Here is a 16,431-nt window from a genome sequence, read left to right on the forward strand (position 1 = left end):
TCTCAATTTTTCAGAATCATAAAACCTTAATGAATATTTCTGAATGATATTTATAAAGTTTGTAGGCCATGGTTGTTCATTGGATAGTTGGTCCTATTAATTTGTTTTGATTAAAACAAATGCAAATAATTTTCAATAGATATTTATCTAAATATTTTAAATTGTTTTTCTTTTTAAAAAAACCTATGATTTTTTAAAATCTCTAAATTCAATTAAATTTAATTATTTATTGCGTATTTTGATATTATCAATAAAATATACTTCAAAGTAGTGTAACGGCTCTATTTTTTAAAACGGATAACCCGGTAATTTAGCCAAAAATATTACCCAAGCCTGGAGATTTTGCTATTATAGCAGAATGGTTTGCTATTAATAAAATCTCGAAGCTTGCGTAATTTTTTTGGCTAAAATATAGAATTAGCCGTTTTTAAAAATTGAGCCGTTTTACAACCTACTTCATAACATAAAAAAATAATTTTATATTTTGTTTTCCATTTTTTACATATTCACTTTTCTAAAAATGTATCGTTTTTATAAAATATATAAATTAACTATTTCAAATCGCCTTTATCTCTTAAAATTCCCGATTTTAAATAAACGGAATATGCTACATTTTCCAATTTTCTTCCAAAATCATGGGAGATAAAGCTAAAAAATGTTGCATTCTGTTCGTGTCTATATCTTGATCCTTTAAATATTATTGTCAGATGACAAAATAACAGGAATAGTAAGCATTTTATACAAACATAACATGTAATTGACCTTGTGAAGTATATTGATATATAATTCACTTCCTTCCATTAGTTCAAGTCAAGATGATTATCCCGACCATGAAGTCGATTTGTAATACAAATGAAAATAGCAAAAGTCAAAATATGCCATACAATACAAAAAATCTTTTAACGGAATCGAGTGGAATAAAAACATCGATATTTTTGCATCTTGGGAACGAAGAAAATTAAAGCTCCCGAAGTCTATCCATTATGTCTGTCCCAGCTATACAGATTTAGCTTTAAGGATCAATTTAAGAATAAAAGTTTGATGTACAAAAATATATATTCGAATAAAAATTGAAAATAAAAGTATAGGTTAGCTTTAATAAAGAGTGTTTTATTTTTTTAATTCCTCTATATTTATAAAAATCCTGGAACCTGAACCGAACCTAATCAAAAGGCTTGACGCTCTGCCTTTGATGTAATATTATTAAATGCCATTATGCATAAGTTTTAATTTTTATATGAATAATGCTAAAATCCTGATGAGTATTTATATAAAATATCAGTAATTTGATTTGAATCAGTATTTTTTTCAATTGTGTATGTGATTTGTTTGAAAGAACTTAAATATTTTTTTTTAAATATTTTTTTCATTGGAATGCTCAAATTAAATAAATGAGTATAAGGTATTGTTATAAATGTACACATTTTAACAAATTTTAGGAGAATTAGTCCAATAGATAAAAAGTTAGGCAATACTCCTAATATACTTTATAAATATATAATGCTAATGAATATTGTATTAACTTTTTTGTTGGCTATTGTCTATTGTATGTTACTTTTATATTTTGAAAAGGAATTTGCATAAATAATTAATTAATTTAAATAATTTATAAACTTTTTTATTTTTATTTATTTTATTATTTTTGAAAAATGTAATATATGTAAAATGTAATATATGTTAAATATACGTTATAAATATATAATTTTGTGAAATTTTTTTTCGTAAATTTTATATAAAAATTTTGGATTCCAAAAATCATTTTTTCTGAATAAAAAAATTTGTAACAAAGTTAACACATTTCTAATTCTCGCTAGGCAACAAAGAATTATTATATTCTGCCCTGGAAATTGAAAAATCCTGGGAGAACGACAACAAGTAAAATGGTTATATATAAAGTTAGAAAATTTCTTCTCTTTTTTTAACTCTTAAAGTTGATTTATTTTATATATATTCATTATATACCTATATACTAGATATTTATAAGTAAGTATGGAATTCAATTTTAGGCATAATTTCGTTATATTAAATAAAATTGAATTTAATGAAAATCGCTAATATAAAATATTTATGATTTCACAGATATAATATGCCTAAAAAATTAATAAATTTTTTATCCATGATGAATTATTAATCTTAATTATTTTTTAAAATCATCAATTTATATTTTTTGATAAAAAAAAACCATTTATAAATAAAATATTAATCATATTTACCTAATAATATCTTTTCTACCTTTTATTAAAACACAACCTTTCGATTTTTCAAAAATAATTGTGATTATATTCTTCATCATTCATTTTGATTTCAAGATTTTTTTAAAGATATATTGATTAATCTTATATAATATACCCAATTCTCAGGTTTCCTTAGGCGAATATCTACGAATCAAGATGCATCAAAAGATTCTTCTTTTTTATCTTCGAGTATTAATAATATTATATATTTATAAAATATTAATATATATACTGATATTTATGAAAAATGAAATTAGTTTCGATTTTTTTTATTAATCAATTAATTAATTAGAAAATTATTAAAAATTTATGATTAATTTAAATTATTTATCAAATATAACATATATATCTTTTGCTATATAAATATATAATATTATTATATATTTATATATATACGTAAAAATTAGATGATTAAAATTTAATTTTTTTAAAAAAATAAATAAAATAATAATATTCCAAAATTTGCTATACAATATAATTTTCTCAAAATTCGCAAATTTTATGTTGTTTTTAATATCCAATATATTTATTTAAAAAAAATATTCTAAATAATATACTATGTATTTATTTTTATATAATATATCGTAATCAATAAATCCCGATATAGTATAAAAGTTAAATTAATTATAAGTATATATATCTAATAATTAACAAATTATTTTTATAAAAATGTTTTAAAATGGCCCTTTTTAAAAAATAAATTATTTAAATTCGGATGTATTATAAATATATGATTTAATTATATATATATTTAACATTTTTTTAACCCAAGTTTATTCTTGCACTATCAAATCCATTTTAATAATTAAAGGCTTTTTAAATATGTTTCTAGAGGTCGGCCTGCACTAACTAACCGACAAAGATTTTTGAAAAATTATTTCAGTGGCTCTTAAATTTTTTACTCGTGAGACCTGGCCGAATTTTTTTTTCGGATCACTGGCGTTAGGCCGACATCTATTTGATGAATTAAATATTAAATATATATATCTTTTTAAATATAGTGTGATTGTATGCATAAACATTTAACTGAAAATAAAGCTTGGACATATTTTTTCTTAATCTTCTTTATTTGAATAATTACGTAGCCTCATCCACCAACATCTAAATATTTTTGTTTAATTAGTCCATTCCCTCCTCCTATGCCCCGGATTTATATAATTTTAAAATTTTTAATCATGTTATCCGAATCATTTTATCTATTGATTATAATATATAAAATTTATTATATTTTAAGTTAACGTTTTATATGGTGAAGTATACTAACTAATAATAATTTTAGGAAATGTTACCAAAAATTCTAATAAAAGATTCTACATAAAATTTTTAAACTAAAAATATGACTATCGGAATCATAACCATACCCAGGATTTTTCTAGGGAGAGGGGTTTATAGTGCGTATTGATGGGCTTTAGAACAGATTTTTACTTGCCTTTGGCTTGGTTAAAACTATTGTATTGATTTCATTTATTTCTTGGAAAGAAGGGGTCAGAGGTGTAGGGGTATTTCCAGTGTAAAGAAACTTATTTTTAATTGGGAGGAGGAGAGATTTTGTGTCCCCTACTTTGGTTATGCTGATGTTCTTTACTCATAATTCATATTTTGCCATCATTGACTTAATAATTTTAAAAATTTGATATAAATAAAACAAATAGGTGTTTATATTTAAGCCCTCGTTATGAAGACGTTTGGCATTATCACATTTTTTAAACCAATTTTTGTTTTACAGGTTCCTTTTTTATTTTGGGGTTATATTTCCTTAAAGGTATATTTACAAAACAGGAAAAGTGAAAATTTCTTCTTCCCTTATTGGTTACATTAAAGTCCTATATAGTCTACAACAATAAAATTCAAAATTTTTATAAATAATTGTTAAGTCACTTGCAATATTCAAGCTCTATATTTATTCTCATAAGAATGTGTAATTATGATAATTAAATTTATAATTATTTTATTAATCTATGTTAGGAATTTTTTACAAAAAACAAACATTATAATCATAATTTATTTTTATAAATATATATATTTTTAATTACATTATCAATTCAATATGGAGGCTATTATCGTATTGACTTAAAATTATTTAAATAAAAATTAAATAAATAATTATTTGGAAAAAATATTTTTTCTCCTAAAATACATTCTGATATTTTATTAAAATTTATTTTTTTTAAAAAATTTACTCCCTACAACAAACATGTTAAATTTTTGAAATGTCAATCATTTTAATGCTTTTGCGAATTTGTTTAATACTTTATTACAATGATATGTCGATCATAAGCAACACGATTCATAAAATTTTTTTGACAAAAACAAAAAAAAATTTAATTTATATATTTTATACACGCAATCGCTATAAAAAAATAGGTATGTTAACAATTAAAACCAGTCCTATGAGACCGCAAGAAAATGTAAATATTTGAGGCCGTTAGAAGTACAAAAGAGGCGATCAGAAGAAATATATAAAATATTTATATAATAATTATACTAGCTAATAACCCGTCAAAAATGACGTGGTTGTGGGTAATTAGTTAGTTTGTGTATAATGGTACTAAATATACTTTTATTAAAATTTAGGAGAAAAAGAGATAAAATTGTTGCAATGTAACCCGTGAGCATTAAGGGTATTAGAAATATCAAAATTTAAATTTGTGATAGGAATCATATTGGGTAAAATTAAAAATATAAATGCTTCAAAATTTTTGAATTTTAAATATGGGCTATACATTGATCTCAAAATTTTGTTTTGCAGACACAGCTAGGCCTGGTCAAAAAACCACGTCCCATGCAACTTTTCCAAAATTTTGCCATTTATTTCTTAATAATGTCTTAAATTTAATTTTATATTTAGAATAAAATTTAAATTTGTGATAGAAATCATATTGAATAAAATTTAAAATAGAGATGCTTGGAAATTTTTTAATTTTAAATATGGGGTAGACATTGGCCTGAAATTTATTTTTGCAGACATAGCCAGGCCTGATCAAAAAACCAAGTTTCATGCAACTTTTATAAAATTTTGCCATTTATTTCTATATAACAATGTCTTAAATTTAATTTTATATTCCATTTATTTCTATTATAATTTAATAACAATATCTTAAATTTAATTTTATATTTAGAATAAAATTTAAATTTGTGATAGAAATCATATTGGTTAAAATTTAAAATAGATATGATTGAAAATTTTTTAATTTTAAATATTGATCAGACATCGGCCTGAAATTTCTCAAACCTGGCCAACCCATAATAATTTTGTAATTTTTTCTCAAGCCTGGAGATAGGTAAATCTCTGAAAACCATATTGTTGGGAAAATTTTCTCAAGCCCGCCAAAGACCATATAATTTTGTTTTTTAATTTTAAATATGGGCTAGACATTGGCCTGAAATTTTTTTTACAGAAATCGCCTGGCTTTTATATTTTACCCAATATGATTTCTATTACAAATCTAAATTTTATTCTAAATATAAAATTAAATTTAAGACATTTTTATTAATAAAAATAAATGGTAAAATTTTATGAAAGTACCCAATGACTTGGTTTTTTGATAAGGGCCTGGCTATGTCTGCAAAAAAAATTTTTTAGGCCAATGTATAACCCATATTTAAAATTCAAAAATCTTAAAGCCTCTCTATTTTAAATTTTATCTAGTATGATTTCCATCACAAATTTAAATTTTGATATTTCTAATACATGCTCAAGGTATACTTTGTAACAATTTTACCTCTTTTTCTCCTAAATTTTAATATTTTTAAAAAATTTATTAAAAAAGTATATATATACCATACACACAAACTAAATAATTACCCTTAAACCCCTTCAGCTAGTAATAAACGGCAAAATTTCAAAAATATCAGCTATTAATTAATATATATATAATTAATATTTTAAATTTAATTATATTCACATTCGCCTTTGAAACAAGAGGTTTGAGGTTCTACTCTCGTAGTGAGCAAAAAAATAACATTACACTATATAGTCTCCTTAAATTTTAAATACATTAGGAAGATACGAAAACGATCATGTTTTGATTATGGAGATTATATATATTAGATATATATTAGATGATTCAATATTCAAAATGTTTCTCTTATCTTATCACTATAATATTAACTTTTAATTAATTACATTCCTTTTTAACATTTAGATAAATTCAGTTATATCCGAGATCTCCAGATGTAACTAATGCACTATCCAGTAGGCCTACAAAATACGAATTTGCTATTCGTATTAGTACGAATCGAATAGAATATTAAATTCATTATTCTATTCGTCGAATATTTTATTAAATTCGAAATTTTTTCTAATGTTTATAAAAAAAATTATAGACAGATGTGGATGTTTTAAAATAACACCTTTAAGGATTCTAGTAAAACTAAGTTAATTGTCATTAGCATATCAAGATTTACAGAAAATAACAAGCGAAATAAAACCAAATGATTTCATAACCTTATCCGTAATATATATAATAAAATTATTAATATTTAAGAAAATTAAATTAAATTATCATATATACAACAATTAAATGTGTCACTTCTTATGAAGATAAAAAAAAGAAGTAATTAAAATAAAGCAAAATAAATTTAAAAAATCCATTGGGAAAATTTAATAAAGACTTTAAAAAATATAATATTCCCTTAAAATTACTAATATAAAAGAATATTTAGAAATAATTTCGAATACGAATTATAATATTATTTTCAAATAATATGAATAATAATGCGAATAATTTCGAATAACATGAACAATAATTGTGCCATTCTTATTCATAAAATGCGAGTTAAATCAAATCGAATAGAATATCGAAAAAGAATATTTTTTAGGCCTACTAACCAGCCGTTTGTAAAATAAAAAAAATGTGGGTTAGACCGGATATTTTAAATTTATATTCTTTAACCAGGCCCGGATTTTATATCCTCAAAGCTGGCCCGGCTCGACGCGCATCATTAAGAAATTTGGCCCGGTTTTTTTACAGGGTTAGAAATATTTTTATATATCGACATTATGATTCGTTTTTCATCCCATGTGAAATACTTTAATATAATAATAATTTTAAAGTTAAAGTCTTTATTCCAAAATGAAGATCATTTTTCATTTAATACAAAGGAAAAATACAGTTGTGTTCATTTTTGGCGAAATTTATTTTATTTTGTAATATATGTTTGATAGACTAAAAATAAAAATTATAATGATTAACCTCTAAATAAATAACTTTTTATTTACCTAGTACAGTAAAGCAAATAAGTACATATTAAAATAATGTGATGTGATTGGTTGGTTATATTATATTGTAAATTATCTTCTAATAAATTATCAAGTTTAAAATTTTATATAAAAAATTACATGTAATATTAGTGATTGAATTTGATTATATTGTATAAAAAAAACTTTATTAATTATGATATGACATAAAAGTATCGTAGATTGTTAAATTTATATATAATACATGATATAAAATATAAAGATAAGACTCATAAATTAATAAATATTATACCTAGTTAAGTAGAGTTTATAAGGACAAATTTAAATGGTATGATTTGACTAAAAAATAAAGATATTAGTGAACTGTAACAATTTTACTTTTATTTTATAAACTATATATGAGTATTCTATCTATATAAATGGTTTAAATCAAAATAGGAAATATGGGAAGTGAATGAATGTAATAAATTATTCTTTTATACAATTTTTTTTAAATTTTTTATAGGCTCGGCCCGGGTTTATTTTTTTTAAAAAAATATATGGCCCGGTCAGGCTTTGGTTCGGGTCTACAGGTCTCTGATTTATATTTATATTATTCCTCAAGGATTTTAATTTAGATATATGATGTCCCCTGGGGGTTATGGCAAGCATGGCTTTTTTCCAAAGAATTAAACTATAGTTATATATATGTTAGATAAATAAGTATAATAGTGTGCACAAATTGAGCGTTTCAAACGCTGCGTTTCAAGCGCAAATAATGCATTTCAAAAGACCTCGTGCAAAACCATTTAAAAAAACGCAAATAGGTTTGCTTTTTCATTACTTTTTATTATTATTCGCTGTGTAATATTATATAAAATGTAATATAAATATCTTACTTATATCCTAAAAAGGAATATTTAGAAATTAAAGAAATAAAAACGCATACGATAATATAATTTTCAAAAGACAAATCCTTTTTTTAAAGAACTTATTTAAAATGTTGCATTTGTAACGCAGCGTTTGAAACGCTCAATTTGTGCGCACTATAACTCCTATAATTAAAAATAAAAATAAAAGTGATTTTTTACCACTCTAATACTATTTCTACAAGAAAAACTTCCTTATAATAGAATATCAGTTTTCTCGAATAAAATAGTAATACTTTAAAATATGATCTTCGATGAGAGTGGGGTTTGCGGCCACATTTAAGAGGTAGCAACGAGTCATTTCTAAGCCATTTCACACTCATTTTAAATTTGATAAAATAACATGCAATTCTTATTCAAACCCATCGCCTGCTCCATTCTCACCACCTTCGGTAGCAAAGCTCAACGTTTTTTTAAAGAATTAGGCAAACAGATTAGCGAAAAAACCGATTAGACTAAGGAATCCCTCTTCTAACGTCAAAGACTTGCTACCGCCATTATTCGCTTTAACTATCTAAGTTTTATCTCTACCATTGAATAATCTTCCATATCCCTAGATTCCTTTTTTTATCCCCTATCCTTTCCCGTAAACTCTATTTCTACATTTTTCACCTCTATTAATTTTATCTTTTAAAAAAATTAATTATATGCTATTACATTTTGATAACATATTTTATATCAGTAAATATTCAAATAAAGTAACCTATGACCGGAAAAAAAAATTAATTATTTTAAATTTTTACATATATTTTTAAATAAATATATATTTTATAAATAATATGGATTTTTATATGCAACAATGATTAATTTGTTCATTTATTCCCAAGAAAAAATTACTCAAAAAACAAAATTTTGAAAAATATTGGACATTTATTTTGAAATAGAAGTAATAGAAAGGAATAAAAATGTAATACTATATACTTAAAATGACAAATTATATATACTATGAGGTTTTATAATTATTTACTTTACGAGCTATAAAAAATCCTGGCCTACCTTCTAGATTTATGTTAAATTTTTCAATCCACTTGGTAAATGGTATAAGCAAAAAGTTGTTCGCAAAAAATGAAAATTTCTCTAATTCACATCAAGATTCGGTAAGACGATTATTTATGGGTGTTGTTATTTCTTTTATTTTTACAACAATAAATTAATTATTGATTGCTTTTCTTTAAAAAAGTCTGATTTTGTCGGAAAAGTATTTCGCTATATACAATCCCTACCCAATAAATTTTAAAAAATTTTGTAATGAACTTCTGAATGAATTTTATATATTCATTTTTTACATAGTTTTCAAATTATAAAAATTAACTTTTTATCGTATTTTTAAATATGAGACACTATGTCCCATCCCTTCTTAAAGCATTGATACTTTTACAATTTAGTTGCGGGTAGTGGCATAACATAAATGTTCGCACCCCTTGGCCGACGGAAGGTTTCAAGGTTTTGAATAGTAGAAAAACAAATTTTTGGAAAAATTTAATTTATTTAAAAAATGAATGTCAAGTTGATTTAAAAAAGTAATATATCATTTAAAGAATACCAAATTAGGATAAAATATATTTTTTAAATATTATCTCGTATGTGGGATATTTTTTAATAATATATATGAAAATTTTTATTATTATGTAATCACTGGAGTCTTAATTTTTTTTATAGTTGCTTTTATTCACCAAATCAAGATTTTTCTAAATATTTATAATAAAATGTTATTTTTGGAATTAAATATATCATATCAATTTTGTCACGCACTTAGATAGAATTTTAAAATAAACATTATGAAACAGTTGTAGGGGAGACCAGGGTCAAATGGAACGATTTTTGGCATAGTTCTACAAATCTTTGAGGCACTGATTTAAATGATAGAATAATATCTTTTACATAAATTTTATTGATTTAATAACAAATGTATATTAGTGTTGTTTAACGGTTTCGATTTGGGTCGATTTTTATGAACAGCCCAATTAAGATTTTAGCCATATATGTAAACCTGAAGATTTTCTCATATATTGTAGATAGGCTTAGACTTTTATTTACGAAATCTCGAGGCTTACATAATATTATTTTGGCTAAAATCTTAAGCAGCCATTTTTAAAAATCGACCCCAAATCGGGTTGTTTAACAACACTGATTTAAAACACAAAAATAATCCATTTACGCTAATTTTATTTATTTAATGATAGTTATACTGAATTGCAAATACAAGAAAAATGATTATGCACAAATTTTATAATATTTGATATAGAATTATTTAACAATATATGTTCTATTTATAAAGCTTGATAGCATTATCGATAAATAAATTTAATCATTACCATATTAAGATATAATAGTAAAATATATATGTTTTGATTAAGTGACAAAGAAAATAAAAATATTAGAGAAATCTTATTAGGAAAAGCCTTACTTTTTAATATATTATGTAAAATTAGTTTTTTAAATATGAATTTATCTAAATACAATTCGATATAAGTAGGGGAGATAGGGGTAAAGCCACTTTTTGTTGAAAGTTTAATAAACTATAATATTAAACTAATCCAAATAAATAAAACATATTCTGAATCCTCAAAGAATGAGAAATTTAATAGGTAATATATATTTTATATTGTCCTCTTTAAGAAAATTTAATTTGAAAAAAAAAAATCCTGGTCCAACGTTGTACTCTGGATAGGTTGATCTAAAAATAGGTGATAGTTGGTCCACTAAAGAAATGAGAGTCTAAATATAAAATTATTATTTTTTAATATTCTTATAACCCTTAAGGACTTAAAGAATATTAATATATTGATAATATTATAATATGAAATAATTAAGTGAATTAAATTAAAATTGAATTTAGAGATTTTAAAAAAATTTAAGAAATTTTGGGAATTTTTGTAAAAATAAATTAAAATAAAATGATATTTAAAGTATATTATAATAAAATTATATTTTAGATTGATAAATATTTATTTAAAATTATTTAAAATAAAATTTTTTTAAATAAATAGGACAAAAGTACCTCAGACTACCCATAACCATGCCCACTCATATAATAAATGCCATTTAAAATAAAATTAAATTATATTTTATCATTCTAAAAAATTGTCATATTAAAAATTATGGCTTAATTCTTCTTAAAATCTACTTATTAAGATTTTTAAAGTTTAATTTGTAAATTTGGGTAAATCTTTTTAAAATCTTTTTAGTCAATGATGACATAATTGTTTATGTTAAATAAAAATTTCCACTCTTAGTCGATAATAATTAATAATTTCGATTATAAATGGCGTGGAATAAATTTCTCCTGTACCTAACACATGCCCCAGTTTCCCTTCATACTGATGTGTAAAAATGGTTTACCCAGCCTCTGTCTCTCCCAAGTTACACAAATTAAGAAACATTTAATAAGGCAATTTATAATGGTCTATTAATAGGAATATAATATTTTCAAACATAAAATAGGTGATATAGGTGATATTGCATTAAACACATCTAATGCTTTGCACATATCACGATTTATCAAATTTAATTCAATATCAATAATTTTTATAGTAAAGTCATTAATATCAATATCGGAATTATTGAATGGAATCAAAAAATTTCTTTTTTAATTATTTGAACATAAAGGAATATCAAATTTAGATGAAAATTTAACAGCTTTGTCATTCCTAAACCGATTTTCTTATAATTTCAAATTTTTTCTGAACTCTATTTGCATTGAGGTAGACAAGGAGACGTTTAGGGGTTGACCCCCTTCCATAGAAAATATGACTAGGGGAGACTATGGATAGTGTTCTCGGGGGAGGGAATTTCTTCTTAAATAATTTTAAAACTAATAAACTTTGATATTTCAAATTTAACCCATAACTGTATTTTAATAAGAAGCTTCAATGGTACTATAAATGCTTCACAGAAATATTTTAATGAAATTAAATGCAAATTTTTATTTTAATATGTCAGAAGTAACTTTTAAGATTTTTACTAATAATTTTTTTTATAAAAGTTACTAAATATCAATTCTAAATGATAAAGTAATCTCAATTTTATCATATATAAAAATATTGATAATATTAATGGTAATTTAATATTTTGAAATTAAATTTTAATTAAATTTTAATTAAATGTTAAGACCTGGGGAATGTTATGGCGGAGTGCGTATTAGCCATTTCTTAGCAGGGATTATTCTGAATAAAAAAAATCTAGCTATATTTGTAAGAAAATTAGAAGCCACTAGGTTGTATTCGCCATGAATGACAGTATGAAGATGATTAATTAATTTTTTGTAGATTAGTTTTAAGTTACAATATGTTCTTCCAGGTGATATATATAATATTAATGAACTTGATAAATTTAGTATATTTATCATTTCTTTATTTCTTTTTATTTATTTAGGATTAACATTTTTATATAAAAAAAATTAAGAAATCTAAGAATAAAGAACCGCTATGACACGAAACGCGAAAGGATAATAGGTTTCCCGGATGTTTTTCGTAATTCTTAAATTTTCATTTATTTAAATTTTATATTTAAAAAAAACTAAAAGTTTTTTTTTATTAAATATTAATTTCTACCGTTGAGATATATAAGTGGCGTAGCCAAGATTAATTCATGGGGCAGGGGGGGTTAAAAACTTTTGGGGGCTTCGCCCCCAAACCGCTTTTAAAAATTTGCCAATTTTGTGCTTTATTGGTGTCTAACCACTATAGTAGCCAGCATAAATGAAAAAAATATTAGTAATAAAATTTTGGCCGAATTTATGATTAATACGCGACTGAAAGCATTATTCTGAAAATTTTATCAATGTTTAGTCAATTGTAAATTAATTCAATCCATTCGGTGTAGAAAGAAGAATAAAATCGCCCCCCAAACCTCCCATTTTTTATGATGACTCAATATATCTTATTCTATGTTAAAAATAATTATTTTAATTAAATTTTTGCATATAACAAAATTTTGCAGAGAATTTTATTATAGATTTTATTTATTATTTATACAATAAAATAAATTTCAAAATGTATAAATTTTATACAGATTATATTAAAAATTTATTCTAAATAACTATATTTAAAAAAAATAGAATTACAATAAATTATGAGAAATTCATGTGCGGTATTTAAAAAAATCTAATTTAACTATTATAATATAATTAATACAAATGAGTATATTAAAATAAAACATAAATAATTCTTATTAGAGATCCGCAAAAGTAGGAAAATCGGGCTGGGTCGGGCCTAATTTTTTTAAAAAAAATTCGGACCGGTTGGGTCTGGCCTTGGAAATTTTTTAATATATACCTAAATATATCAATTTTATGTTAAATTTTTTATGTAAAATAAAAATATTGGATTTTATTTATAAAAACTAGACACCATATAACATACATCTATAATTTTAAGTGATTATAAAAATGAATTTTTATATTTAAATAAATTAGGGCCAGGCCGACAAAACTTTTTTAAAAAAATTTCGGGTTCGGGCCGCAAAACTTTTTTAAAATAATTTCGAGCTGGACCGGGCTTGAAAAATTAGGCCCGATGCAGATCATTAATTCTTAGTGCAAATGCAATATTTTTATTAAAAATAGTATAATATAAATTACATTTTGAATATAAAAATATTATGACAAAGATCATATTATAATAATATAGCAATTTTATAATTTGAATTTATAAATAGAGGTCTACTTTTCTCTGAGATTTGACTAATTCATCTAGAAACAAATTTTTATCTAGAATAATCTCCTTATATATATTTAATATTGCGAATCCATTTAAACGGCTTTCACCGGTGCTATTTCTTAAATTGGTTTTTAATCTTTTCAAAGTTGAAAAAGACCTTTCATTAGCGCAGGTGCCAATCGGTAAGGTAGCTAAGATAAAAAGCAATGTTTTGATATTAGGCAGGGGATATAAAGTGCAATTATACATGGAAAGGGCCTGTAAAGCATGTTTTGGTGTCAAAGAGTATACTCTATTCTATCAAAATTTTTATACCAAGATTCGACGTCTTTCTTAATATCCACTCGCGTTTCAAGTGTATTTAGACTCAACCGGCAAAAAAAAATAAAAGATGTTTAAAATAAAATTGTGACTAATAAATCTTTCCTTTAATTGAAATAAAAATGTATCAATAAGGGGAGTAAAAATATTTATTTTTAAAAATCCTCAATAGTAGATGCATCAATATTTAAGCTATTGGACTATCTAGAAACTACTCTAGATTAAAAAAATTTAATCCCAAACATATTAGCGATCACCTTTACTTTCTCATTATATTCCCCAAATTAAAAGATTTTTCTTTTATTTAAAAATTAATTAAAATTTTTAAAACTATCTAATTAGTTTAACAATATAAATTTTATCATTAAATTTATAAATATCTAATTTAACTATGCGGGAAAAAATTAACAATATATATTTATTGTTATTTAATATTTTACATAAAATTTTTAATATATATTTTTAAACCACATGTTATCATTTAAAACTAAAAATTCTTATTTGTTTTTTTAAATGTATTTCATTTTCATATCGTATATAATTTTATTTATAAATTGAAACCATTTTTTAAATAAAATTATTTGCAATAAGAAAAAAATTTAAAAAAAAATTTTTTCGGAGGTTATGGGGGAGGGGGGAGTTTCAACCCCAACCCCCTTCCCCCCCCCCCTTCTCTACGCCAATGTAAATATATATATTTCTATGTGAAGAATAAAACTACATTTAAATATTTTGTAATATTTGCTTCATCTAGTTTTTATGACACTTCAATTTTTTATGGACAATAATCCTGGTCTCCCTTAGGTATAATTTGTGTTTTCATAATAATTTTATATAAATATAGACAAAATTTGCCATTATTTAATTTAAATTGATACTTCGCTACCATTCCATATTTATTGGTATCACATATACACAAGTAGATTTACTAAATTATAAAAGTATCAAAGCTACAACCAGAGACATCGAGTCCTATATTTTAAAATACGAGAAAAAAGTTAATTTTTTTTCATGTAGGCCTACCATTAGGATACATAAAAAATGACTGATCTTAAAATATTTTAAATTAAATGGAGTGCAGTTTGCCCAAAATTGCCCTATTTATTCGACATTTAGAGGTCCATATCTCAGCCGCGGAGTTGGGAATTGAGTTAAGTTTTATTATATTTTTTTGTTTATAATGTATACAAACTCTTGTTAGAATTTTAGAAAAATCTAAGGGGGTCAGGTTGAAAGTCAAGTTTTTTTGTTGATTCTTCATGGAATTTACCATATAATATATTTGATTTATTTATTTTTTTTATAATTGCATGCTTCTATCTATATTTGTTGTTTTCTCGTTGATACCAATTTGAGATACTTTGTTACATTTTTAATAACTCTTTTTATGTGCTTTTAAAGGTTTGGTAAATTTCCTACTTAAGTCTGCGTTTTAATAAAAAAATCAGATTTATATCAAATTTTTGTAAATATCGAATCAAAATATAATGAAATTTTAACTAGTTTTTCAATATGTCTTAAAAAGCCAAAATTAACATAAAATATCTATAAAGATAGCAGAATCATTATAAAATATTATGAATCGGGGAGAAAGAAATCTTAAGGTATTTAGATGTAATTGATTTTTGAATCGCAATTTATATGATACAGCCTTAGGCTATCATTACAGTTTTATTTCTCTTATAATATCTATTTATTGACTGGGAAAACTGCCCGATGAATTAGAAATACTAATCAGGAATCACATATTGGCATATCAAGATATATAGTGCCTATAATTTGTTTAGCATGATGCCAATATTTGCATTTTTTCTTATTTTGTCAAGAATCCGTTTTTCTTTAAACTATCTACCAAACTGATTGAGCCTTTACATGCATTAATACTAAATATGCACTAATACTAAAGATGTACTAATTATTTACATAAGTATCATAGTTATCTAGAAGTTTGGCTGACATTACGCTTAAGGCATGATATCATAGTATTTAATTGACATATAATTATTTTTGTTTTTTTGTGACTGGCAAAAAAATTAAATTAATATTATAAAACCTTCTAAAAATATATGAACAATATTTATTATACTGATTTTAGGAATATTTTGTAT

General features: G+C 23.4%; 1 long non-coding RNA gene across 2 annotated transcripts in view; it reads left to right on the top strand.

Moving 5' to 3' along the window:
* Window positions 1–1,749: 1,749 nt before the first annotated feature.
* Window positions 1,750–16,431, top strand: part of LOC135927278 (uncharacterized) — a 31,149-nt gene continuing 16,467 nt past the window's right edge. Inside the window, exons 1-3 of one of the 2 annotated variants that reach the window (XR_010572026.1) lie at window positions 1,750–1,875; window positions 2,361–2,423; window positions 12,747–12,814. This is a non-coding gene — a long non-coding RNA (uncharacterized LOC135927278). The remainder of the gene's footprint in view (window positions 1,876–2,360; window positions 2,424–12,746; window positions 12,815–16,431) is intronic. The other variant, XR_010572025.1, reaches the window with a different exon arrangement.

This window comes from Gordionus sp. m RMFG-2023, chromosome 3 (assembly GCF_954871325.1).
Source record: "Gordionus sp. m RMFG-2023 chromosome 3, tfGorSpeb1-WG-v2, whole genome shotgun sequence".
NCBI lineage: Eukaryota > Metazoa > Nematomorpha > Gordioida > Chordodea > Parachordodidae > Gordionus > Gordionus sp. m RMFG-2023.